This window comes from Eleutherodactylus coqui, chromosome 7 (genome assembly GCF_035609145.1).
Source record: "Eleutherodactylus coqui strain aEleCoq1 chromosome 7, aEleCoq1.hap1, whole genome shotgun sequence".
NCBI lineage: Eukaryota > Metazoa > Chordata > Amphibia > Anura > Eleutherodactylidae > Eleutherodactylus > Eleutherodactylus coqui.
Window position 1 is genome coordinate 65,149,427 of NC_089843.1, and position 22,472 is coordinate 65,171,898.

At 43.0% G+C, this 22,472-nt stretch overlaps 1 protein-coding gene across 3 annotated transcripts in view; it reads left to right on the plus strand.

The window, feature by feature from the left end:
- RBM47 (RNA binding motif protein 47) overlaps positions 1 to 22,472 on the plus strand; it is a 116,866-nt gene that overhangs the window by 38,369 nt on the left and 56,025 nt on the right. For all 3 annotated transcript variants that reach the window (XM_066573164.1, XM_066573159.1, XM_066573165.1), the window contains exon 2: positions 10,283 to 10,482. The gene's annotated coding sequence lies outside the window, so the exon portion shown is untranslated. The remainder of the gene's footprint in view (positions 1 to 10,282; positions 10,483 to 22,472) is intronic.

Consider the following 22,472-nt stretch of genomic DNA (forward strand, 5'->3'; position numbering starts at 1 on the left):
AGCATTTTATCTTTATAAAAAGTGCACTTTAAGCTCCCTTTAACCCATTAAGGACCGAGCACTGTAAATATACGACACTTGGTCCAGGGCTTTAATCCCAACCGATATTAAAAATACAGGCGGGGATTAAAGCCCCTGTTCTGCAATCAAGCAGAAGCAGGTCAGGTCGTCAGCTGTTAGTCACAACTGAGAACCCAAAGGAGAAGGGAGAATTCATTTTTAACCCATTCTGCCTTCTCCTTTCCCTAGTACACAGTGCTCAATGAGCGCTATGTACTAAAAAGTGAAAGTGGGAGTTTTTTTGTTCCATATGTGAACCAGCGGTCACGTGACCTCTGGGATCCCCTGACAAAGCAGAGCTGCAGGGTCATAGTAGACCCTTTTTAGCTCTGCCAGTGACTATTGTCACTACAGGAGATGTTTTCCCCTCTAACTAGGGCTCCTATGGATGCCCCAGCTACAGTGGAAAAGTATCAAATTAAAAATAAAAAAAATCATGTGAATGTCCCCCAGAGATCTTATATGATGTCATGGGGGACATACATGGTAAAAAAAAATAATTACCAAAATAAGTAAGAAAAAATAAAAAAATAAAATAAAAATATATGCATAAAATGAAAATAACCCAAAGCCAACGCCAAACAATATGATATATCAGAACGTCCAAAACAAAATAGGGAATCCATTCCCATAGTTTATTTTTTGCGTAAATATACTAATTAAAAAATATATAACTATAAATTTAAAAAAAACAACTTTTTTTTAGCTTTTTACTCCCAATAAATATCCGGAGAAAAGTCAGTGAAAAAGATATTTTTTCAAAATTGCCCTATATGTCATGGGGAAAAAACACAGCAAAAATAATTTTGGTAGCTAAAAAAAAATAGCGCAGCAAAAACAAGCACATGGGTAAAATCCCTAAGAAGTGTCTTGTCCTTAAGGTACAAAACAGCCTGGTCCTTAAGGGGTTAAAGTAAAGTCATAAAATAAGCCACTTACAATAATAACTACAACATACCGAATTGTGAAGGTAAAATAATTGACACAAGTCCAAATGGTCCTGTGTTTATCACAACTCATTATAGGATAGGTCATCAATTGTTGATTGGTGGGGGGTCTGCTGCTTGGAATCACTGTAGTTGAGCTGATCGCCGGGCCCGCTGCCAGTGCGGGCTGCACTGGAAGCAGATAGCGCTGTCAACAGTGGCCCAAATTTCCTGTTGCAGGCACAGCTTCCATTGAAGTCAAAGGGAGCTATGCCTGCAGTACCAAACCAGGCCACAGCAATATGGACAGCGCTATCTGCTTAGAGAGCTATTGACAGCAGTTCCAAGGATCAGCTGGTTGGCAGAGATTCTGAGCAGCTGACTTTCCTGAGAATAGGTCATCGATAGAAAAAGTCCCAGACAACCCTTTTAACTTTATAGACAAGAAAAGCAGTCTCAAAAGTGTCAGCATGAAGATACTGCCTGGCCTGTACTCTGGTGGTGGTTTTTTAAATCCACACCATATCCATGTGACAAAAATGTCAAAGGAAAGAAAGTGTTGTCATGGGAATGATAGAAAACGGGAAGCTGCAGCCTCAGGGCCCACTCAGGAATAAGGTAATTGAAAAGTGTTTTACATCTTTCACATACAGCGAAGAGTCTTGGCTTCTGTAGTTCTCTGTTAACACATCAAGTGATTATTGGAATTCCCAGAAATGTAATCTAACTTATAAATGGCACTTTTAAGACCAATGCAGATTTAACTCTTGAAAGCCCTGATGATGGCTGCAATGTAATACATGCACCATCCAGTTCTAACTTCTGATTCTTACAATTTCCCTGAAAATAAGACATACCCTGAATATAAGACATAGCCTGATTTTCCAGAATTTTTGAGGATGCAAAATGATTTTTCAGGCATTTTGAGGATGCTTGAAATATAAGCCCTACTCCAAAATTAAGCCCTGCTAACAGTTAATTTAAAAAGTCAATTTAAATAGTGTCCAGGCAGCTATACATGTAAAAATGTTAAACCTTTTTGAACAAAAATTAATATAAGACACTGTCTTATTTTCAGGGAAACACGGGTAGTAATGTCCAACTGTGGCTAGTAGAGCCTAAACTACTGTACATATGAAGTTCATATGCTCTAATAGGCGTATAGAATGTGGTTGTTCTAGAGTGATAACCCTTTTAAAAGTAATCTGTCACCATCATTATGCTGCTGGCTAAAAGCAGCATAATGCATTGACAGACACTGACTTCAGAGTTTGTCACATCTACTTGATGTAGTTTGAGAAATTTGCACTTTTAGTTCTAGAGCTCATATAACACTGTGGAAGAAATCCTTGGCACTGGCGTAACTATAGGGGATACAGGGGATGCGGTTGCACCCGGGCCCAGGAGCCTTAGGGGGCCCATAAGGCCTCTCTTCTCCATATAGGAAGCCCAGTACTATGAATAAAGCATTATAGTTGGGGCCCTGTTACAGGTTTGGCATTAGGGCCCAGGAGCTTCGGGTTACGCCTGTGGTCCTTGGTATTCATGAGCTGTGGGATAACCCCACCCTTTCACTGCTGATTGACAGTTTTCTCCCTATTACTATACATAGGGAGAAAACTACCAACAGTTACATGTACTTGCTATGTAGTTTGAGAAACTTGCAAGCACTGAAATTACTGGTAGTGTGTCTGTCACTACCTTACGCTGCCCTCTAAGGGCAACATAAAGTGGTGACACATTCCTTTAACACTTTGAAACTTTGATCATCATTATTATTAAAGGAAGTTGTGCACACAACTATACTTTTACTTTCTTCTAACATGTTATGAGAAGTCAGACAGTGTTGTGGGGATCTCAAAGCTAAGACCAGACACTAGTGTTGAAGTATTCAATGTCTCTAATCAGGAGAAAACATATGCCATTGACTGTAAAACTACTCATTCCACAACAGAAAACACTGACATAAGGCCCATTTAGACACAACGATTATCACAAAAAATTTGCTCAAACCGTCTTTTGAGCGATAACCATTGCATCTAAACGCGCGACCATCCTGCACTGTTCGTGCACTATTCGTTCATCGCTCATTTCTAGTTTTCTAGAAATGAGCGATGACTCTCATCAGGGGTAATATCTCAGCCATCAGCACTGATAAGATTCTCTCAGCTGGTATCCCGCTGGCAGTTCTCAGCAGGACACCAACTGAAAGCGCGGAGAAGAAATGAGCTGTATACAAAAGATAGCGCTTCAGCTGTCTTCTGCATACCCCGCTCGGAGCGCTCAGCTGAATACTTTTGACAATAGGTTTTGTTCAGTCTTAATTAATTCGAACCGAACCAGAACTTCACCGATACCCTTAAAACTGGTGCATCACACTAAAAGCCAATAAAAGTAATTATTATCCTGCTCTTTCTTCTATGTAAATCTGTAGGTGAACCCCCAAACCCACACAAACACAGGGAGAACATACAAACTCCATGCAGATGTTGTCCTAGGCCAGATTTTTCAACCTAGGACCCCAGTGCTGCAAGGCAAGAGTGCTAACCACTGAGGCATCTATCTTCTCCTCATCCACTGCTTCCTTATCTTCCTCCTCCTTCTTCTGTTCCTCTTCGCCCTCCCTACCCTCCCCTTTGACATGGTGACTCACTGGTTAGTACTATCGTCTTGCAACGCTGGGTTCACAGTTTCAAATCTGATCAAGGACAACATCTGCATGGAGTTTGTATGTTCTCCTTGTGTTCATGTTGGTTTCTTCTTTATAATAATCCCCTTTATTTATATATCCCATACATTTATTAAGAAGGAGCAGAGAAAGAAGATAGATAGCGGGTTTAGCCCAAACAAAATCACCCGAGGTTAGGGTTTGCGCCATCCCAAACTTTTAACAAAGTTTGACCGGAGACAGTGTTCAGCTTAATCTTAATTATGGTAAGGATGTTCAACATTGAAGAATTTTTTATCCACACTTTTGGAGCCATGACACACTCCTATAGCAGCCGTTTAGAACTGACTGAATGATCGCGTCTTCAAGAGGCTTCTCCTCAGCACTCCAACCTGTTGATGTCATACTGGTAGACACTGTGCGGAAGAACGCTTCACTTTACTTAAATGCATTTAAAGATTTTAATTTGCGCAATGAAACTTTTAGAGTTAGAAATGCAACCATTGCATTGTACATCAATTACAACCTGCTACTGGCTATGAGTTGGACTTTTGGGGTAATAGTCTTAACAATGTGGTAGAAGTCATTGGCTTAACATCGTGCAACCTTGTTCTTGTTTAGAAATGTCAGATAAACTGCAGTACCTAACTTCATATCAGCATTGTAAGGTGAGATAGGCTATTACAGGGATCAGAATAATGTTACACTGATGAACCTATACAAGTTATTCTCACATTACCTGTATAGTCTGCACATAGTGTCAAAATCACATGCTGAAAATCCCATGAAACTAAATCTCTGGCAATTTCATTCATCCCCACTCGGGTCAGGAAGGTTATGGTTTCTCCTTAGTGAGAGCAACCAAAAGGTGTATGGAGACTTATAAGGCCATCCACGCTCCTCTGGGAAATATATGCAAATAGAAAATCTGCCTTCTCATAGGTGGCGCTGTAGAGGCCTTGTTCCATCCTTGCATTAATCCCCACTGGGATGGATGGGATGCAGTGATTGCTGACTGTTGGTACCTGCTTCAGAACTCACTACTTCGCCCAATGCCTGTTTTTATTACTATTTTTACAGTCCTCTTATACTTTCTGCAATACATCCTGTCTGGTCGGCCCATATCGCTTATAATAGAAAGTTCACAACTATCACAACTAGGAACTTGATCAAGAATGAAGATTGCTCATTTTAGAAGTTGGTAGCATGCTTTCCATTGAAAAGCCACACTGCAGCTCTGGAGCGGAGTAAAAGTTGTAAGGTGAATCTTTGAACTTTATGTTCATACACGTCTTCAGTAAAAAGCTGCATCAATGTTGACCTCAGTGTGCAAACATGGGTTGTACCAGGTGTGTAGAGCCATGCCTTATGTCCTATAAATAGAGATGAGCGAGCGTACTCAGAGAAGCACCACTCGCTCGAGTAATGTGCTTTATCCGAGTATCGCTGTGCTCGTCCCTGAAGATTCGGGTGCCGGCACGGAGCGGGGAGCTGCAGGGGAGAGCGGGGAGGAACGGAGGTAAGATCTCTCTCTCCCTCTCTCCCGCCCGCTCTCCCCTGCTCCCCGCTGCGACTCACCTGTCAGCCGCAGCGGCACCCGAATCTTCAGGGACGAGCAGCGAGATACTCGGATAAAGCAAATTACTCGAGCGAGTAGTGCTTTTCCGAGTACGCTCGCTCATCTCTACCTATAAACATGAATGCTGTACCAAGCAGGGTGTGCATACTTATGGGGAGGCAAGAGAGATGGCAGTTAGCTTAAGTGTTCAGCTAACAGCTATCTCACATGCATGGCCGGCTTTGCGATCGTGATAGATTTTAATTACAGAAATAGTCGCAGTAGTCTAAAAACGACCTCTCACTTCCAAATGAACGCTTAGCTGTTGGCTGAATGGCCAGTTTTGGTCCTATTTCTGCACACCACAGTGCTGGGCACAATAAAGATAGAGATAAGCGAACTTTTGAAATGTTCAGTTTGTCCGCTTTGCCAAAATTTTGCAAAAAAATTCACTGCAGTCCGAATTAGTTCAAACGGAACTGGGTAGTAACCAAAACCCCTAAAATTGGTGTTCAACACATGTCTAAGAGGCATTATACAGGGCTTTCATGGCTTTCAGACAGTGCAATTCTACGAGTGTTCAGGACTAGTGTTGAACAACCCAAAGCAGAAGAACCCTGTTTTGGGTAGAACCTTGCTAAAAGTTCGGCTTGGGTTCATGCCAAACTGAACTTTTAGTAAAGTTTGACCCAAAACAGGGTTCTTCTGTAGAGATGAGCGAACGTACTCGTTTCGAGTAATTACTCGATCGAGCATCGCTATTTTCGAGTACCTGGCTACTCGGGTGCAAAGATTCGGGGGGCGCCAGGGAGTGGGGGATGGCGTGGTGGAGCGGGGGGTAGCAGTGGGGAACAGGGGGGAGCTCTCTCTCTCTAACTCTCCCCCCCACTCCCCTCTGCAACCCCCCGCTCACCCACGGCGCCCCCCGAATCTTTTCACCCGAGTAGAGAAGTACTCGAAAATCGCGGCGCTCGAGTGAAAAAGGAGCGTGGCTGAGTAGGTTCGCTCATCTCTATTCTTCTGGTTTGGTTCGCAAAGGAGCAAGCTTGCAGAAATTGCACTAGATTTACTGCGTACTCTGTTCACATGATGTTCATGTCTTCCGTCTCACCTATGTTAAATGGATGTCAGAGCCTCATGTGGGGCAGAGTGTTACGGCAGCAGAAATGCAGTCCTACGCTCTCGCTCATGACCTGAAGTATGCGTGTTCAATCCCTGTATGGTTCAGGTAGCCAACTCAAGGTTGACTCAGACATCCAATTTTCTGAGGTCATCAAAATGAGTACCCAGCTTGGTGGGGGGTAATAAATAAAAAATTACCTAAAAGGTAATTTAGTACTGTGGAATAAGTTGGTGCTATACAAATAACAAGATTTATTAATTGATTTTTTTAAATTCTATTTCCTATACATGATTACTGGGGTGGCCACCTTCCCTGGGTTCCAGTTACCAGCATCTAGAAATGTTTTACAGTAGAACTCATGGCCCATTCACACAATAGACAGGAGCTTAACCATTTACCTCCATGGGAGTGGTGTGGGCATGCTCGAACATGTGCAGAGGTTGTTGTGCAGGAAGAGGGAGGAGGTAAGCTGTAACTATCATCTACTGTAATGTTGCCTGTGACAATGAGAGGACTACTGAAAAGTTTCTCTACAGAACAGGAAGTGTCAAACTATTATTAGGATTAGGGTCCTTTAACAGAGCAATTAATTGTTGGAACAAGTGAATGAGCGTACGATTACCAAGTCATTTGCTTTTAAAAGACATCTGTTTACATTTTTTGTCTTATTTCCATCGTAGCTCATTCAATCTGTTGTTGGAAATCTGACATCTAAACAAGTGCAATTTACACAAAACGACTGGCAAACAACAAATGATAATATTTGTGCCAGTGTAAAAGGAATGACGAATGATTAGAGAATGAATTATTGTTCATCATTCAGTCGTTGGCCGTGTTTACACTGAACGATTATTGTTCATTTTTGCACAATTCAACACTTATTTGAACAATAATGATTCCATGTAAAAGGACCCTTAGTTTAAAACCAGGTTCCTGTGTGGGGTTGCCCTTTTCAGGGCAGTTACTTCACTTTCTCAGTTTTAGATTAGTGTTTAGGTAATGTTTAAAAACAGTACACTTTTTTTTTTGCGAACCCTAGTAATTTTTGTGTCTGTAATAGATATCTGTGACATAAGGGGCTTACATTCCTTGTACATTTGTGAGGCTTTAGTGTACAAATTGCAAGATTTTAGGATTTCTTTAAAAAAGAGATTGCGACATTGAAAATTTGAAAGAAAAAAAAATCACACTTCTTAAACAGCTTACATAAACTTAATGGGTAATTTTTTTGATGACACATTCCCTTTTAAATGACCATTTCCACAGGAGTAAGTGATAAATAAATATTGCTAGCACAGTATATGGTATCACAGTCCGGTGGAAGTTTAAGGATTTTAAAGGGGTTTTCCAGGGAAATACTATTGATGACCTATCATCAGGATAGGTCATCAATAGTTGATCGGCTGGGGTCCGTTGCTCGGGACCCCGACTGATCAGCTGAGCTGGTGCATGCTGTCAGCGCTGCAATAACACAGAGGTCGGTGCTGAAGCCTCCGTGCCAACCTTGGTGTAGTGGCCGGCGCTTGTAACTGCAGGCACGGCTCTCATTGATTTCAATAAGAGTCATGCCTGCAGTTACAAGCGCCAGCCATTACACGGAGGTCGGCGCTGAGGCTTCTGCTCCGACCTCTGTTATTGGGGCGCTGACAGCTTGTGCCTGTGCAGCTAATCGGTCGAGGTCCCGAGCAACGGACCCCAACCGATCAACTATTGATGACCTATCCTGATGATAGGTTATCAATAGTATTTCCCTGGAAAACCCCTTTAAGACAATTGAATGAGAGGGCTCTGGTGCTAGGCAAGAAAAGTCAAAAGTTAAACCTTGTTTTGAAAAAAATTAAGGGGCATGGATATATGAATTTGTCTTGGATATTAAGCACCGGGTTGTAGTAAACATCACACTTGTTGTTCCTCAGCCTTGACAAAATCTAATCAACAAAAGGAAAGCACACGACCCTTTACTGATAAAAGGCAGGAAAATAAAGTGAAGAATCAGCACTCATATTATCACAAGAGTTATTTTTACAAAGAAAAGCCCCGCTGGCCTCAGCTGACTCATATCCATGAGTGTTACACAGCATCACACAATGTGACAAGGGAATATTGCAATTAAATATTTCCTAATGTTAAATAAAGAACTAAAGACAACATCAGCAAAACCACAGCGAGAGTTTGTGTCGGCCCTATATATCCTCTTAAGTCTGCCCTTTTCTAGAAGTATTACACAAAACATGGACATAACATGGGTCTGCAGATAACTGGATTGAGCAAATTGAAAGACTGTTATGGTAAGATTTAATATAACTCCTATTTTATTAACCCTTTCCAATCCAATTTGTATTTTGGTTTTCCTAGGTGGCTTACTCTCTTTTTCTGCTGTTATACAACGGCGCTATATGCTGGCTAAAGCCAGTACTGCATGAGGTGACACGTTGGATAGGCTCTGACAGCAGAGAGGCTGGTAATATACAGTAAGAGAACCCCGACGGACGTCTTCCAACATCAGAGCTGTACAGCCTTAAATCATAATGTCTTTATATGTCAGACAGTGGATTGGAAAGGGTTAATCTAAAAGGAACCTATCACCAGGCGTTACCCTTTTGGTAGCAGTATATCAGTCATTAATTAAAAGGGTTTTCCGTTTTTTTTTCTATTGATGACCTGCCCTGAGGATAGGTCATCAATAGTTGATTGACTTGGATCGGCGCCACAACACAGTGTATGGAGCTGAAGAAGATCATTCTGACCCGAGTGTAGTGGATGGAGCTGATAATTGAATGAAAGGGGTCCCTGGGTAGATGTTGGGCTAAAATCTAGGGGCGTGTTGCTCACCTGAGGTTCTGGCTTTGTATCTTCTGGAACCACCAATGGTGGAGTTGAGCGCCTTTCGACTCAAGGACTTGTCTCCAGTGTGGCAGCGTTTGCTTGACACTAGGCCACAGTGTGCATTAAAAGTCCGATCACAGGGCTGTAAAACAGCATCCAAGAGCTTGCGGCAAAAGCCAAACATGTGCATAGCCATGCTGCTTATAAACCTTACTGAACAGTTGAAATATAGAACAAAGTTGTCAAACAAGAAGGCCTCACCAGGTTCAGGAATGGTTTCTTTAAGCTCAGTCCTTTGATAGCCCACTAAGCTGATGGTTGCATCCTGTACTGTGTCAATGGTTGGCGGGCACGCACTCAACAGAATTCACTTAGTGAAGCACAGTCGATGAGAATGGAGTCAGCATGCCTTCCCAAATCAGTGTCACTTTCCATCTACGGAATCGCTCTTACAGAGGCTTGGCTTTAGTACTGCTTCCAATCATGGTACCAACCCCGAATACCCCTTTCTGGGGCGATGTGGGCTGAGGCGATGAATACCCTCATGAAGTTTGTGGAGATGAGAGCAGACGAGGTTAACAAACACCCCTGCTTCTACGCAACCTGGCAACCTGGGATCTCTATCCGGATGTCCACGAGATTCGATAACTGGATTTTATCAGGGAAGGCCTAAGCCTGAGTAGTTGTAAATTGACCATTCCCACAATCGAATAGATTCATCAGTGTCCTGTGACCATTGTCCCTTCCGGCCTTCCCCATAACAACACCCCCACCCCACAACCCCGCCGTGTCCCTCCCCATCCTTTCTTCCCCATACTGTCTGTTTTAGTTTCAAATACTGGTTATTTTTGGTACTCAATTAAAATTTGGGACAGTGATGTTTCTCGGAACATGTATTAGCATTTCCCAATCAGGATTGAGTGATGTAACTCTTTCTTCTGTGTAAATGGTTTCTACATAATTCTTACTAGAGAAACTGCTAACTTAATAAAACCTTTTTGAACATAAAGTGAACTGGTCATTTTATGCATACTGTGCTACTTCCTGGCTTATCTGAGTTCCCCATCTATCTACAGATTATATTGCTCTACTAAAGTTTTTTTATTTTTTTTATATTGCAGGTATCACAGATGAACAGGCAGTGCAAAGGTCTGCCAGGTAGAGCGGTGTGGTAACAGCACCTCCTCAACTAATACTAAGTAAACACTGGAGTCCTCTGATGCCCTTGAGCTGTTTGAGCACTGAAAGTCAGACTTGAGAAAATCATTCAGAAAGCACACTATCCCATCGCAGCCCTCTCCCGTCCGCCGCCAGCTAACAGGTATGCTGAACATGCAAAGATCTTTCTATAATTTGGCACCCTGGACCTCTGAACTTTGCTTCCTTTTATTACTCATGAACGGCCTCCTTGGAGAAAGGGATTAACAATTTACCTACCTTACAAATTACGGAGTTTGAGAAGCAGATCATTTGTTGGGTTCTTTTAGCGTATTAACCAATATGCATCGTAAAGTAGAATGGATTAACCTTTAGATACTAAGGTGTTGCTTTTAGGTAATCAGAGTTAGACTCTGTTCATTCCATCCTGGAATGTGTCCTGAACTTTGATAGATTTAGAGAGGGACAACCACCTCTTTGTGCTACTTATGTTGTGTCCTCATGTAGGTGGATGAACTTTACTGACTTCTTATTTTAGATATATATACTTTGACAGAGTAGAAATCTCGCATGACTTCATTAGCCAGTCTTGGTTTTCTTTACTTTCAGACGCACCTTTTTCTTTATCACCTAACAACAGTACCAAAGGTTAGAGTGACTAATATCTGTTTTTAAAGATTCTTGGTTTTTTTACTATAGTAGAAGTGCGAAGAAATAACCTGAGCAGACCTCTGAGGCTGAACCCGTTACTGAAAAGTAATATTTCTTGTTGCTCACTTTACAAAGTACGGTAGCTCTTCCGATTTAGGAATTGGGCACCCAGCTCACTGAGGACATATTCAGATTCTCGGGAGCAACTCGCATCGAACAGCACATGGACACACATCTGTGTGCTATCCGATCCCCATGTAGGCATTGCATGTCCGATCGTGGTTCGTTCATCAGAACTGCAAGTTTTTTCTCACGGACCATAGCATGAACATAAGCTCATGTGAATAGCCTAATTGCCTATAATGGAGACAGAGAAATTGGTTGTCTTAATGAGTTCTCAGTAGTATTTTAACATGTCACTTTAGCATTTTTGTAGTTTTTTTCAGGTTTATGCATAATATATCTTTTATTTTAATGTACAGGGGATGGACAAAAATATGGAAACACTGTACAAAATGCATGCCTTAAATTGCATGGGATTATAAATCATATTTCAATAAAACATGTACAGACCAATTTAGTACTGGTGCACCTTGTCTCCACCGGAACTATGGGTGGAGACATGTGTATGTCCTGGGGGAGTTATAGGGAATGTCCATAGATCTCGATTGACTAACTTCACAGCTGTCACCCGTCGGGGGATGGAGAGACAGAGACCGGTGACGGCTTCTGTGGGAGGCTGGTGGCCCCGAGGACAAATTGTAGCGGAGAAGGGAGGTGGCGGCAGATGCGAGGACACATTCCAGCTGAGGAGTGAGGCCACCAAAAATACATTATTGTGTAGAAGGGAGGCTAGCTGCGACAGTGACAGCGGGGGACCGGAACGGAGGTATCCGCTGCTTATCTACCTGCAGTTGACTGCAGCGCTGGCTTCAGTGGCAGTGGTAGCCTCCATCTTGTCATGGTGAGAGTGGGGCTGGCTTCGGCAGTACAGGAGGAGGGCCGGACCACAGATTTCCAGCGCAGATGGCAGTGTGGCTGGGGAGACTGACAGTGCAGGAGCCGAGAGCAGACAAGGGAGAGCAGCAATGTGAGTGACGGGAGTCGGTAAGGGAAAAGTGAGAGGAGCCATGAAGGGATAGATCAGGAGCCCGGATTGTGGACTGGAGGGGAAAAGTGGACCGGAGCGCGGTGACAGGAGGGGAAGTTATGGAAATACATTAGGGACAGTGACAGGAGCTGTGAGATGGGAGAGGATGGCAGACCCGGGGAAAGTTACAGTGGGGTAGGGAGTGGACATTGCATTCCACCTGGGGTGAATAAGCCAATCCAGAGTTGGGGGGTCACCTAAAACTCAACCCGCCCAACACATATCTCCACCCATAGTTCCGGTGGAGACAAGATGCACCAGTGCCGACCGATTTTAAGGTAATATGACACAGATGCTGCTGGGCAGAAGTGAACATCTGCCCGAGCAACAAGGTTCCAATAGTCAGGAGTTTGAGCCACTCAGTTGCTGTTATCTGCTGGCTCCCAAAACCACCAAGAGCAGGGCAAGAGGTGACGTAAACACAAATTTTGTGGGAAAGCTCTCAGCTAAGCAGGGGTCAAAAGGGCAGCTCAGTGCTAATTGTTAAAACCCCGTGCATTTTTTATGGTGTTTCCATATTTTTGTCCAACCCCTGTATGTGCTTTTGCTTTTGCAAACCTTTTTCAAAGAACAATCTAGCCATTCTTTTTATTCACACCACTCCATCTGCATTTTCCAAGAGTAATGGCTGAGAGAAGAGTAAAAAAGAAAGTGAAAAATATATTTAAAGGAATTGTGTCACTAGGTTCATGATGTTAGCTGAGCTGTAAGTCATGGGCGGGCCGTTCCAGCTTCTCTTCACCTGCAACATGCAGACTGACAGCTCTCCCCTTTATTGTATAGATTGTCACTTTGCATGCTGTAGGTAGAGACAGGCTGGCATGGCATGTCATCAGCTATGAGTGAAAGTTCATGAACCTAGTGACAGAATCTTGTTAATGTTAAAGATAGAGATTCTTCTGTGTAAATCATACTTTATTTCACTGCCAAAAGTCTATTGTGCAACAAAATCTTCCTCCTCCGAAAGTGTAACCACAATGGTAGAGTTGGAAGGGACCTCCATGGTCATCTGGTCCAACCCCCTACTAAGTGCAGGATCACTAAATCATCCCAGACAGATGTCTGTCCAGCCTCATCTGTTAAACCCTACAAATTAAAGTGCAGTAGATACCATCATCGGGTCCCACTAGGACAATCACCCAAGGGAGATGCCCAACTAACATATAGGGAGCTGGGTAGCCAACGCACCACTGGCATGTTTTTATAAGGGCATCTGCTAGATACCCATAAGTTCCCTGTTTACAATGACCAAAGATTGGCTTAATGAATGTTCATTTACAACTATTAACCCATGTAAATATGCCCACAGTCAGCCAATAAACGCCCTTGTCAGCTGAGTGGATATGGGCATAAAAATCCTTGTTTGTCAGCAGCATTTTTCCTTATAGAAAGGGAATGTCCTGCCAACAAACATGGAAACAAAAACCTGCACAAACTAACGCAAGTTCTAAATGATTGTTCGTGCGGAGGTTTGCTTGGGCAATCTTTGTCCTGTCTGAAATTCTTTTTAAACAGGCGCCAATGAACTTCTTATATCGATCGGTGCTTCTACGGGTAGTTGGCTGCTCATGTAAAAGGACCTTTTGTCCTGAGGTCCATTGTCGAATCCAATCTTTCTATAATCTTCTTTAACCCATTGTGTTGGCTATTTTTGTCTTGGTTCGGCCATCTCTTTGGGATTTCGCGGTTTGACATATTGACAAGTGTGATTCAATACACATGACTATATGTATAAGGGCCAAAAAATGTATGGAGGCAATAACCAGATCTATGAAGGACCTTCCATTAAGAAAGAACAGAGAGAGAAAACATTGAACCAAACCAAGTTAAAGGGATTGCCATGCACCGTGGGGAGGGGATTGGGTTGCATAGAAAGAGGAGTAGTTCAGGAAATGGAGACGACCAGTGACCTGCCCACTTCAGAAGCTTAAAGGTTGTGACCAATGATGACAATGCCGCATCTGATCGATCCAACGCCCATCTATAAATGAGTAGCACAGAGCTGTCATTGAACTGCATAGAAACCATTTATACCAAGATGATCATAATGATTAAAGAGTTGTCCAGGTGAGAAATAACAATGTCAATGTTCCCTTGCTTGGATCCCCAATAATCAGTAGGACTTAGGGCTCTTTCACACGAGCAGATATACGGCAACAATGTTTTTACTTTTTTACACCTGCTCAGTATAAGCGCCTGAATGGGTGTTTTTCCGCAATCACGGACAGCGTTTTCTCAATCGTTCACATGACCGCGAGTGTTGTTTTTAGCGGAAAAAATACGCTGCACCCCGGAAAACTATCGCTCTGCCGAAAACCTCGGGATACCTTCCAGTGCCTATATAAAGGCACCTGTAAGCTTTTCGCAGCGCTGGACGCTGCAAAAATGCCTCCTCCTCCCTTCTCTTTCCCTGCTCCCATAGGAGTCTATAGCTCAAGAACTATCTTTTTGCTGAGCGTATATGCTGGTTTATGTAAATTAAAAAATAAAAATAAATATTGCAGCAGCTCCTATTCTGGTCCACGGATCAGAATTACCCATTCAAGTCAACAGGAGCATGAAAAAAAACAGATAACACAGGCGTAAAAAAAGGACACGTCTAATGCAAACAGATGTAACAGATATACATATGCATTGATTTCATTTGGACAGCCTCTTGTAAATAAGGTCATAATCTGTAGAAAAACCTGCCAGGAAGTATTTAATTTTCATGTAGCACCACCTCCCAAGGGAAAATAAAGCGGTTGTCCCATTTCTAGCCGTTCTACTGCAGGAAGTAGACAGCTCTGTAGATTGTATAGTGGCCCGGCTTGGTACTGCAAGTTGAGTTGAGTCCCACTTCACTTCAATAGGATTAAGCTTGCAGTATCAACTCAGGCCACTGCGTGATGTATGGAGCTGTCTGCTTCCTACAGCAAAACAGCTATAAGTGAGACAACCCCTTTAAGCATAGCAAAGTGTCCACTGAATCTAATGAACTACCTGTGTAATACAAGACAGGTGCTCCAGAGCAAGAGATGCTCTCGACTCTGTCCAGAGGATGAGGATCCTGAACAGAGGTCCTCTTTAAAAGAGTTACACCAAAATAGGCCTTATAGACTTTTATCTTCTATGCATAGGATAGGTGATAAAAATCTGATCAGTGGGGATCTCACTGCTAAGACCCTCACCAATACTGAGAATGGGAATGGGGTTCTGCCCCCCCCCCCCCCCCCACACACACACACTCTCTCTCCTTATCACTAAGGGCTCACTACACCCACCCGCAGTGATGTGGATATTGAATGGAGTGGCTATCACACATGCAAGGCACCGTTCCATTTATTGGGGTTGATGGAACTATCCAAGTACAAGTGCTCGGCTATCTCTGGCAGTCCCATTGAAAGTTAATATAATGGCACTGAGCATGTATTCAGTCTCCTCCTCACTATAGGGGGGTACATATGATCCCCAATCTCAGGATCGTGGGGTCTCAGCAGTGAGAAACACCCACAGATCAAACTTTTATCGCCTATGCTATGGTTAAGCGATAGAAGTCTATTTGGTGTAACATATGTGAGTGTATGCCTTGTAGAGTCTATATTGGGATACAAGTGCTACATCATATATTTGGGAACTATTGTGATAGCAAAAGGTTTTCCCTCCTCTTAGTGTTACTTACTGTACCCTCCTAGAACACCAAAATAAATGCCATGATAAAACAAGTGTCATAAACTTTCTCACAGCCCGAATCTTTACCACCTTGAAGGTTCGGTGTGACTGTTCCTGAATATTATTTTTCATCCCTCATACAATGTTTGCACTGAGGGTGGAACACAGAGGTTGTTTAGTGTCTGGTGAAACATTTACTAGAAGCAATCGACCGTGAGTTTGAAGGGCATTCCATTACCAGACTCGCTCTCTGAAGTAACAGGGTGAGAGGGGCAATCATGTTAGAAATTACAGACTGAAAGGCATAAAGCCCCGTAACTAGTACAACTTGTTTCATTAGATTATTGAGTGGATGTTCTAGTAACATTTTGTTTTTGTCCTTCTAACTTAGAGTAAGCTTATATAACATTGGTGCAGCACCATGAGCTTTTATTTCAAATTGTATGTTGCGATCGCTCACATACAGGAATGACATATGTAGATTATATATATATATATGTGTGTGTGTGTGAGTATATATATGTATTTACTACGCTCATTGTAAAAAAAAATTCTATGTGTGATTGTAACATTGGTATGTAAGTGATTACAATGTCAGAGCAAAAGGATACAAGATGGGATACGGGTAGGCATGGAGGCTCTAGTACCCTGATGTACCACCTCTAGCTTGGATACAAGATGTGATACAGACAGGCATGGAGGCTCTAGTACCCAGTTGTACCACTTCTAGCTTGGATACAAGATGTGATACAGGCAGGCATGGAGGCTCTAGTACTCTGTTATACCGTCTCTAGCTTGGATACAAGATGTGATACAGTAGGCATGGAGGCTCTAGTACCCAGTTGTACCACTTCTAGCTTGGATACAAGATGTGATACAGGAGGCATGGAGGCTCAAGTACCCAGTTGTACCACTTCTAGCTTGGATACAAGATGTGATACAGGAGGCATGGAGGCTCTAGTACCCTGTTGTACCGCCTCTAGCTTGGATACAAGATGTGATACGGGCAGGCATGGAGGTTCTAGTACCCTGTTGTACCGCCTCTAGCTTGGATACAAGATGTGATACAGGCAGGCATGGAGGTTCTAGTACCCTGTTGTACCACTTCTAGCTTGGATACAAGATGTGATACAGGCAGACAGGGAGGCTCTAGTATTCTGTTGTACCGTCTCTAGCTTGGATACAAGATGTGATACAGGCAGGCATGGAGGCTCTAGTACCCTGTTGTACCATTTCTAGCTTGGATACAAGATGTGATATGGACGGGCATGGAGGCTCTAGTACCCTGTTGTACCACCTCTAGCTTGGATACAAGATGCGATACGGGCAGGCATGGAGGCTCTAGTACCCTGTTGTGCCATCTAGCTTGGATACAAGATATAATACAGGTGGGCATGGAGGCTCTAGTACCCTGTTGTACCATTTCTAGCTTGGATACAAGATGTGATATGGACGGGCATGGAGGCTCTAGTACCCTGTTGTACCACCTCTAGCTTGGATACAAGATGCGATACGGGCAGGCATGGAGGCTCTAGTACCCTGTTGTGCCATCTAGCTTGGATACAAGATATAATACAGGTGGGCATGGAGGCTCTAGTACCCTGTTGTACCATTTCTAGCTTGGATACAAGATGTGATATGGACAGGCAGGGAGGCTCTAGTATTCTGTTGTACCGTCTCTAGCTTGGATACAAGATGTGATACAGGCAGGCATGGAGGCTCTAGTACCCTGTTGTACCATTTCTAGCTTGGATACAAGATGTGATATGGACAGGCATGGAGGCTCTAGTACCCTGTTGTACCACCTCTATCTTGGATACAAGATGTGATACGGGCGGGCATGGAGGCTCTAGTACCCTGTTGTACCGCCTCTATCTTGGATACAAGATGTGATACGGGAAAGGCATGGAGGTTCTAGTACCCTGTAGTACCATCTCCAGCTTGGATACAAGATGTGATATGGGCAGGCATGGAGGCTCTAGTACCCTGTTGTACCGCCTCTAGCTTGGATACAGAATGTAATACAGGCGGGCATGGAGGCTCTAGTACCCTGTTGTACCACCTCTAGCTTGGATACAAGATGCGATACGGGCAGGCATGGAGGCTCTAGTACCCTGTTGTGCCGTCTCTAGCTTGGATACAAGATATGATATGGGGATCATGGAGGCTCTAGTACCCTGCTGTACCGCCTCTAGCTTGGATACAAGATGTGATACAGGGAAGGCATGGAGCTTTTAGTACCTTGTTGTACCATCTCCAGCTTGGATACAAGATGTGATACAGGTGGGCATGGAGGCTCTAGTACCCTGTTGTACCGCCTCTAGCTTGGATACAGGATGTAATACAGACGGGCATGGAGGCTCTAGTACCCTGTTGTACCGCCTCTAGCTTGGATACAAGATGTGATACAAGTGGGCATGGAGGCTCTAGTACTTTGTTGTACCGCCAGTAGCTTGGATACAAGATGGCATACAAGTGGGCATGTAGGCTCTAGTACCCTGTTGTACTGCCTCTATTGTGGATACAAAATGTGATACGGGCTCTAGTACAATGTTGCATCACATCTTGTATCCAAGCTACTGGCAGTAAAACAGGCAACTAGAGCCTCCATGCCCACTTGTATCACATCTTGTATCCAATACTGTGTGAGTACGGCCTAAGGAAGATGATATATTTCGTTTTTTCTCTCCCAACTTCTCAGATCACAAACCATCATTGTCCTGGCTGGCTGATTGTTCATTATGTAGGTTTCTAGGCATAGAGTTTTTAGATCTTATCTTTCCATGTTTGTGCAATTACACAATGAAAGAATTACTTCAGTGACTCGGCCTATTGCCATTCTCATGTACTCAAAAAGTTCTAGATATGTTTCACATGCCGTATACATTTTGCAATCCTCATATTACATTACATTAATTGTATTATGAATTTGTTGTATTAGCAATGATTACGGTGCTAGGACTTTCTTTTGTCTCCTATTGCTGGTCACTTACTTGTGATTGCAGCTGATCTTGGCCCAGAATCAGAATCTAAAGCTGCCATATGCATCAGATGACCAGCTAAGTATGTGTGGGGGCGAGAAGGTTGGGGGGGGGGGGGGTGTAGCCCAACTCTCGCCCAAAGCCAGTGTCAGAATAGAAAGACCTTGGCATGTTGCATTTTGCTGGCAGCAGTTTATTTCCTCTTCCCCATTGAGAACATATGCACACTTGACTGAGTCTAGCATGCATGGGTACAAGGGGTCGAAAGGCGGCCAATACCCATCTAAGGGCCTTATACACAAAGCGATATCATTCGAATAATCGTTGAATTGTGCGAAAATGGACAATAATTTTCAGAGTAACAACGGCAACGATGAACGATAGTTTGTTTAAATATCATTCGTTGTTCATTTTATGCAGGCGTAAAAATTATTGGTTTTCCATATTTTAGGCGATTGTTCGCAAATCGTTCCCAGTCATTCCTATACTCCACTAAAAGACCAACGACGGACTGAATGAGCTATGATAAAAAAAATGTAAATGATTATCTGTGCTGAATATTTGTTCGCCTGTGCCAAAAATTAACTGCTCAGTGTATAGGACTGGCGATAACAAAAGGCTCCTTCACGCGGCCGTGTCAGTGTGCGTTTTTGCGCATGCAAAATCTGCACATGTTAAACTCAGAGTATAGAACCCATTGATTTTAATGGGTTCGTTTTTATAAACACGTTTTGCGCACGCATTTTATGTGTGCGTGAACAAAAAGGACCTGCCCTATTTTCCTGCGTTTTGCACTGCAAGGGCCCCATAGAAGTCTATGGGAGGTGTGCAAATATGCAAGGGGAAGCGTGAAACACTGTGCCAAATGCAGGAGAAGACAGGTGGACCTCATTAGGCTTTAATAGCCAATCAATTCCACAGAAGGGGAGTATCATGCGTGTGTGTGAACTGGTCCTGCGCACGCATATATTATATGTGCTGACAAACGAGTAACAGGCTGATGACGTGGCTCTTCAAACATCGTTCATGCGCAAATAATGGGACATGCAGCGATTTTTCTAACTTGGACTAAGAGAAAAATCGCTCATGTGAATTAATGGGTTATTTTCCCGCGCGAGTTCTGTACATCTCTGAATCAGACACAACTCACCCGGCAAAATCGCCCATGTGAATACAACCATGAAGGTGGCCATACACAGCAGACAGATATAGGTTGAAGTTTGAAGGAACTATCACCTGGTGAACAATTATATCCTCAATACAGCCATACACATGTTCGTCCATATTGGCCTTTACAATCATTCAAACTGACGAATGGCCCATTTAGACGCAATGATTATTGTTCAGAGCTGTTCAAATAACCGCGCTCCCGCAGGAACGATGATCGTTCCGTGTAAATGCATGCAGGAGACTAAACAACTGAACGAGAGTTGTTCAGTCGTTAAGTGCAGAAAACTGAACGACTATCTGCCTACAGTGAATGGAGGTAGGCAGGGGGGAGAGCGTTCCCCGGCCGCCCCACTTGCCCCTGTGTAACAGCATGGGAGCGAGCTTCAGTGGGTCACGCTGTTGTGCATCGTTTGCCTGACAACTCGCCCGAGTAAAATGAGGTTCAACCATATGTTTAATGACACTGGGTGAAGGACAAAGAATCGTTTATATGACTATTGGATGGAAATTTAAAACTTGCCCAACTTCTTTACAAACATTGATTTAGCAGTCAACTAAAACTTTTGTGCCTTGTTAAACTTCATCCAACAAACTTTTTTTTTTGGTTGAAACCATCCATTTTCAGCAACTTTGATGATGATCATTATCTGTTCAGTTGCATCCGACCTTCGGTCACTCTATATATCAATGTTCTCCATGTATTCCTGTCTTTCACGGCATCTCTCAGTTCGGTGATTGATATGTTCGTAGTGGTCTTGATTGTATCTAGCCATCTTGTGGTTAGTCGTCCTAATACTTTCTTCCCACTGACTTTGCCATGCATCAGTACTGTTTCCAGTGAGTTAGCGCGCATCACGTGGCAAAAAAAACTTTAGTCTAAAGCATTTGGACACATTAAAGCAACCCTCTGGTTTTGTGACGAAATTCTGTCCTGAAAGAGGAGGGTAAGAGGCGCCCTATATAACTTAAAGTTCCTCTCCACCGCTCCTCCAATCTGCTGGTTTGGGCCCCTTTTCAGTTGTTCTAGATGGCTGCAACAATTTTCTAACTACCTAATGCACACAGTGCATTGCTCTCTAATAGGCCAATGCTGATCACGTGAACAGCTCTGACAAATCAGAGGGCAGATATAGTGATTAGGTAGTCTAACACTGTCTTGGTCATCTTGGATAACTGAAAACGGGACCCAGAACTGGTGAATTTGAGGGATGGCAGAGAAGAACTGTAGGCAATATACAACCACTTCCCCTCCAGTCCTGAAAAAGAATTTTGCCCTAAAACCAGAGGGTCGCTTGAAGTTTCTTGACGATGATACAATATCCGTTAACTGGGTCAATGTCAAGCATATTTCTGTATATGGCCACATGTGTCCATTAAGTCTAAAAATGAGGCTAATCATCAAATTCATATGTTGGGGTACATCTTGCTCACCTTGGTCTCCAAACGTCCTCCATAAAGCTGGATTTACCCACTATAATTCTATGAAGTCCCAACATAAGTAACTTTGTACATGATTTGTCATATCTCAAGACTAGATTTGCAATTCCTATTTCCACTCCTATTTAATAAGACTTCTTAAAGGCCGGTCTGCATGAGTTGTACGATACCCTACAAATTTTCCATCATGCCTAATCATCCGTAGTTATATTTTAACTGTCAAATCTCTATATAGGCTACAAAGCTACACCATTAGAGTTGAATATTACCAAAGTGATAAACAGCCTGCCTACATGCAGTTGTTTTGCAATCGGTCAAAAAATTTTTTGCTGACGCTTTCCTGTATTCCTGTTATTGTACATATTATAACAGTAAAGGGTTAAAGAGACGTGAAGTTGTGAAACCAACTAGCTTGCTACAAACTTTTTTTCCTTGTCTATCTCCCACTGAGTAAAATCTTCTTGTGTTCAAGGCCATGTACAAAACATACTTGCCCTATTGGCCTCAGGGCTAGTTTCAATTCAACAATTCCTGATTTTGGAAACAATGCAGAGAGCCCTCACAGCTTCCCCTTTCTCCAACTGCAGACACATTGTCCTCCTGTTTGCATGAGAACAATATAAATGAAGACCTACGCTGGGAGCAGACACAGGTAGAGTATGTCCACTACTAGCCTTCTCTATCAGACAACCTTCTCATCTTATCTGGGGCTGATTGGAATAATTGGGATGCAAAGAAATGTTGATTGGTGGTGTTTTTGTGTTTTTAGGGGGTGAATTTCATTTTGTTTGTACATAGAGGAATGGAGACCCATATCTCACATATATGACATAGGGAATTGGTTCTTCACAAGGCACTGTCTACAATCTAGTGTGAGGAGCTTCAACGGGGACTGTAGTATTCTATGGAAAAATATACTCATTGCATTTTTGGATTTTTTTTTGCTGTGTTCCAAAGAATATTCCCGATCTCCCAGCATGCTTTACAGCTGTAGTCGTATAAGACATAGGTCTCTAGTAGCAGTGGGGTAAATGAACTGTAGCCGGTGTAACGGACGCCCCTGACACTGTTTTTTTTTTACTCCCTCCGTCATTGTTACTGCCTGTATTCATT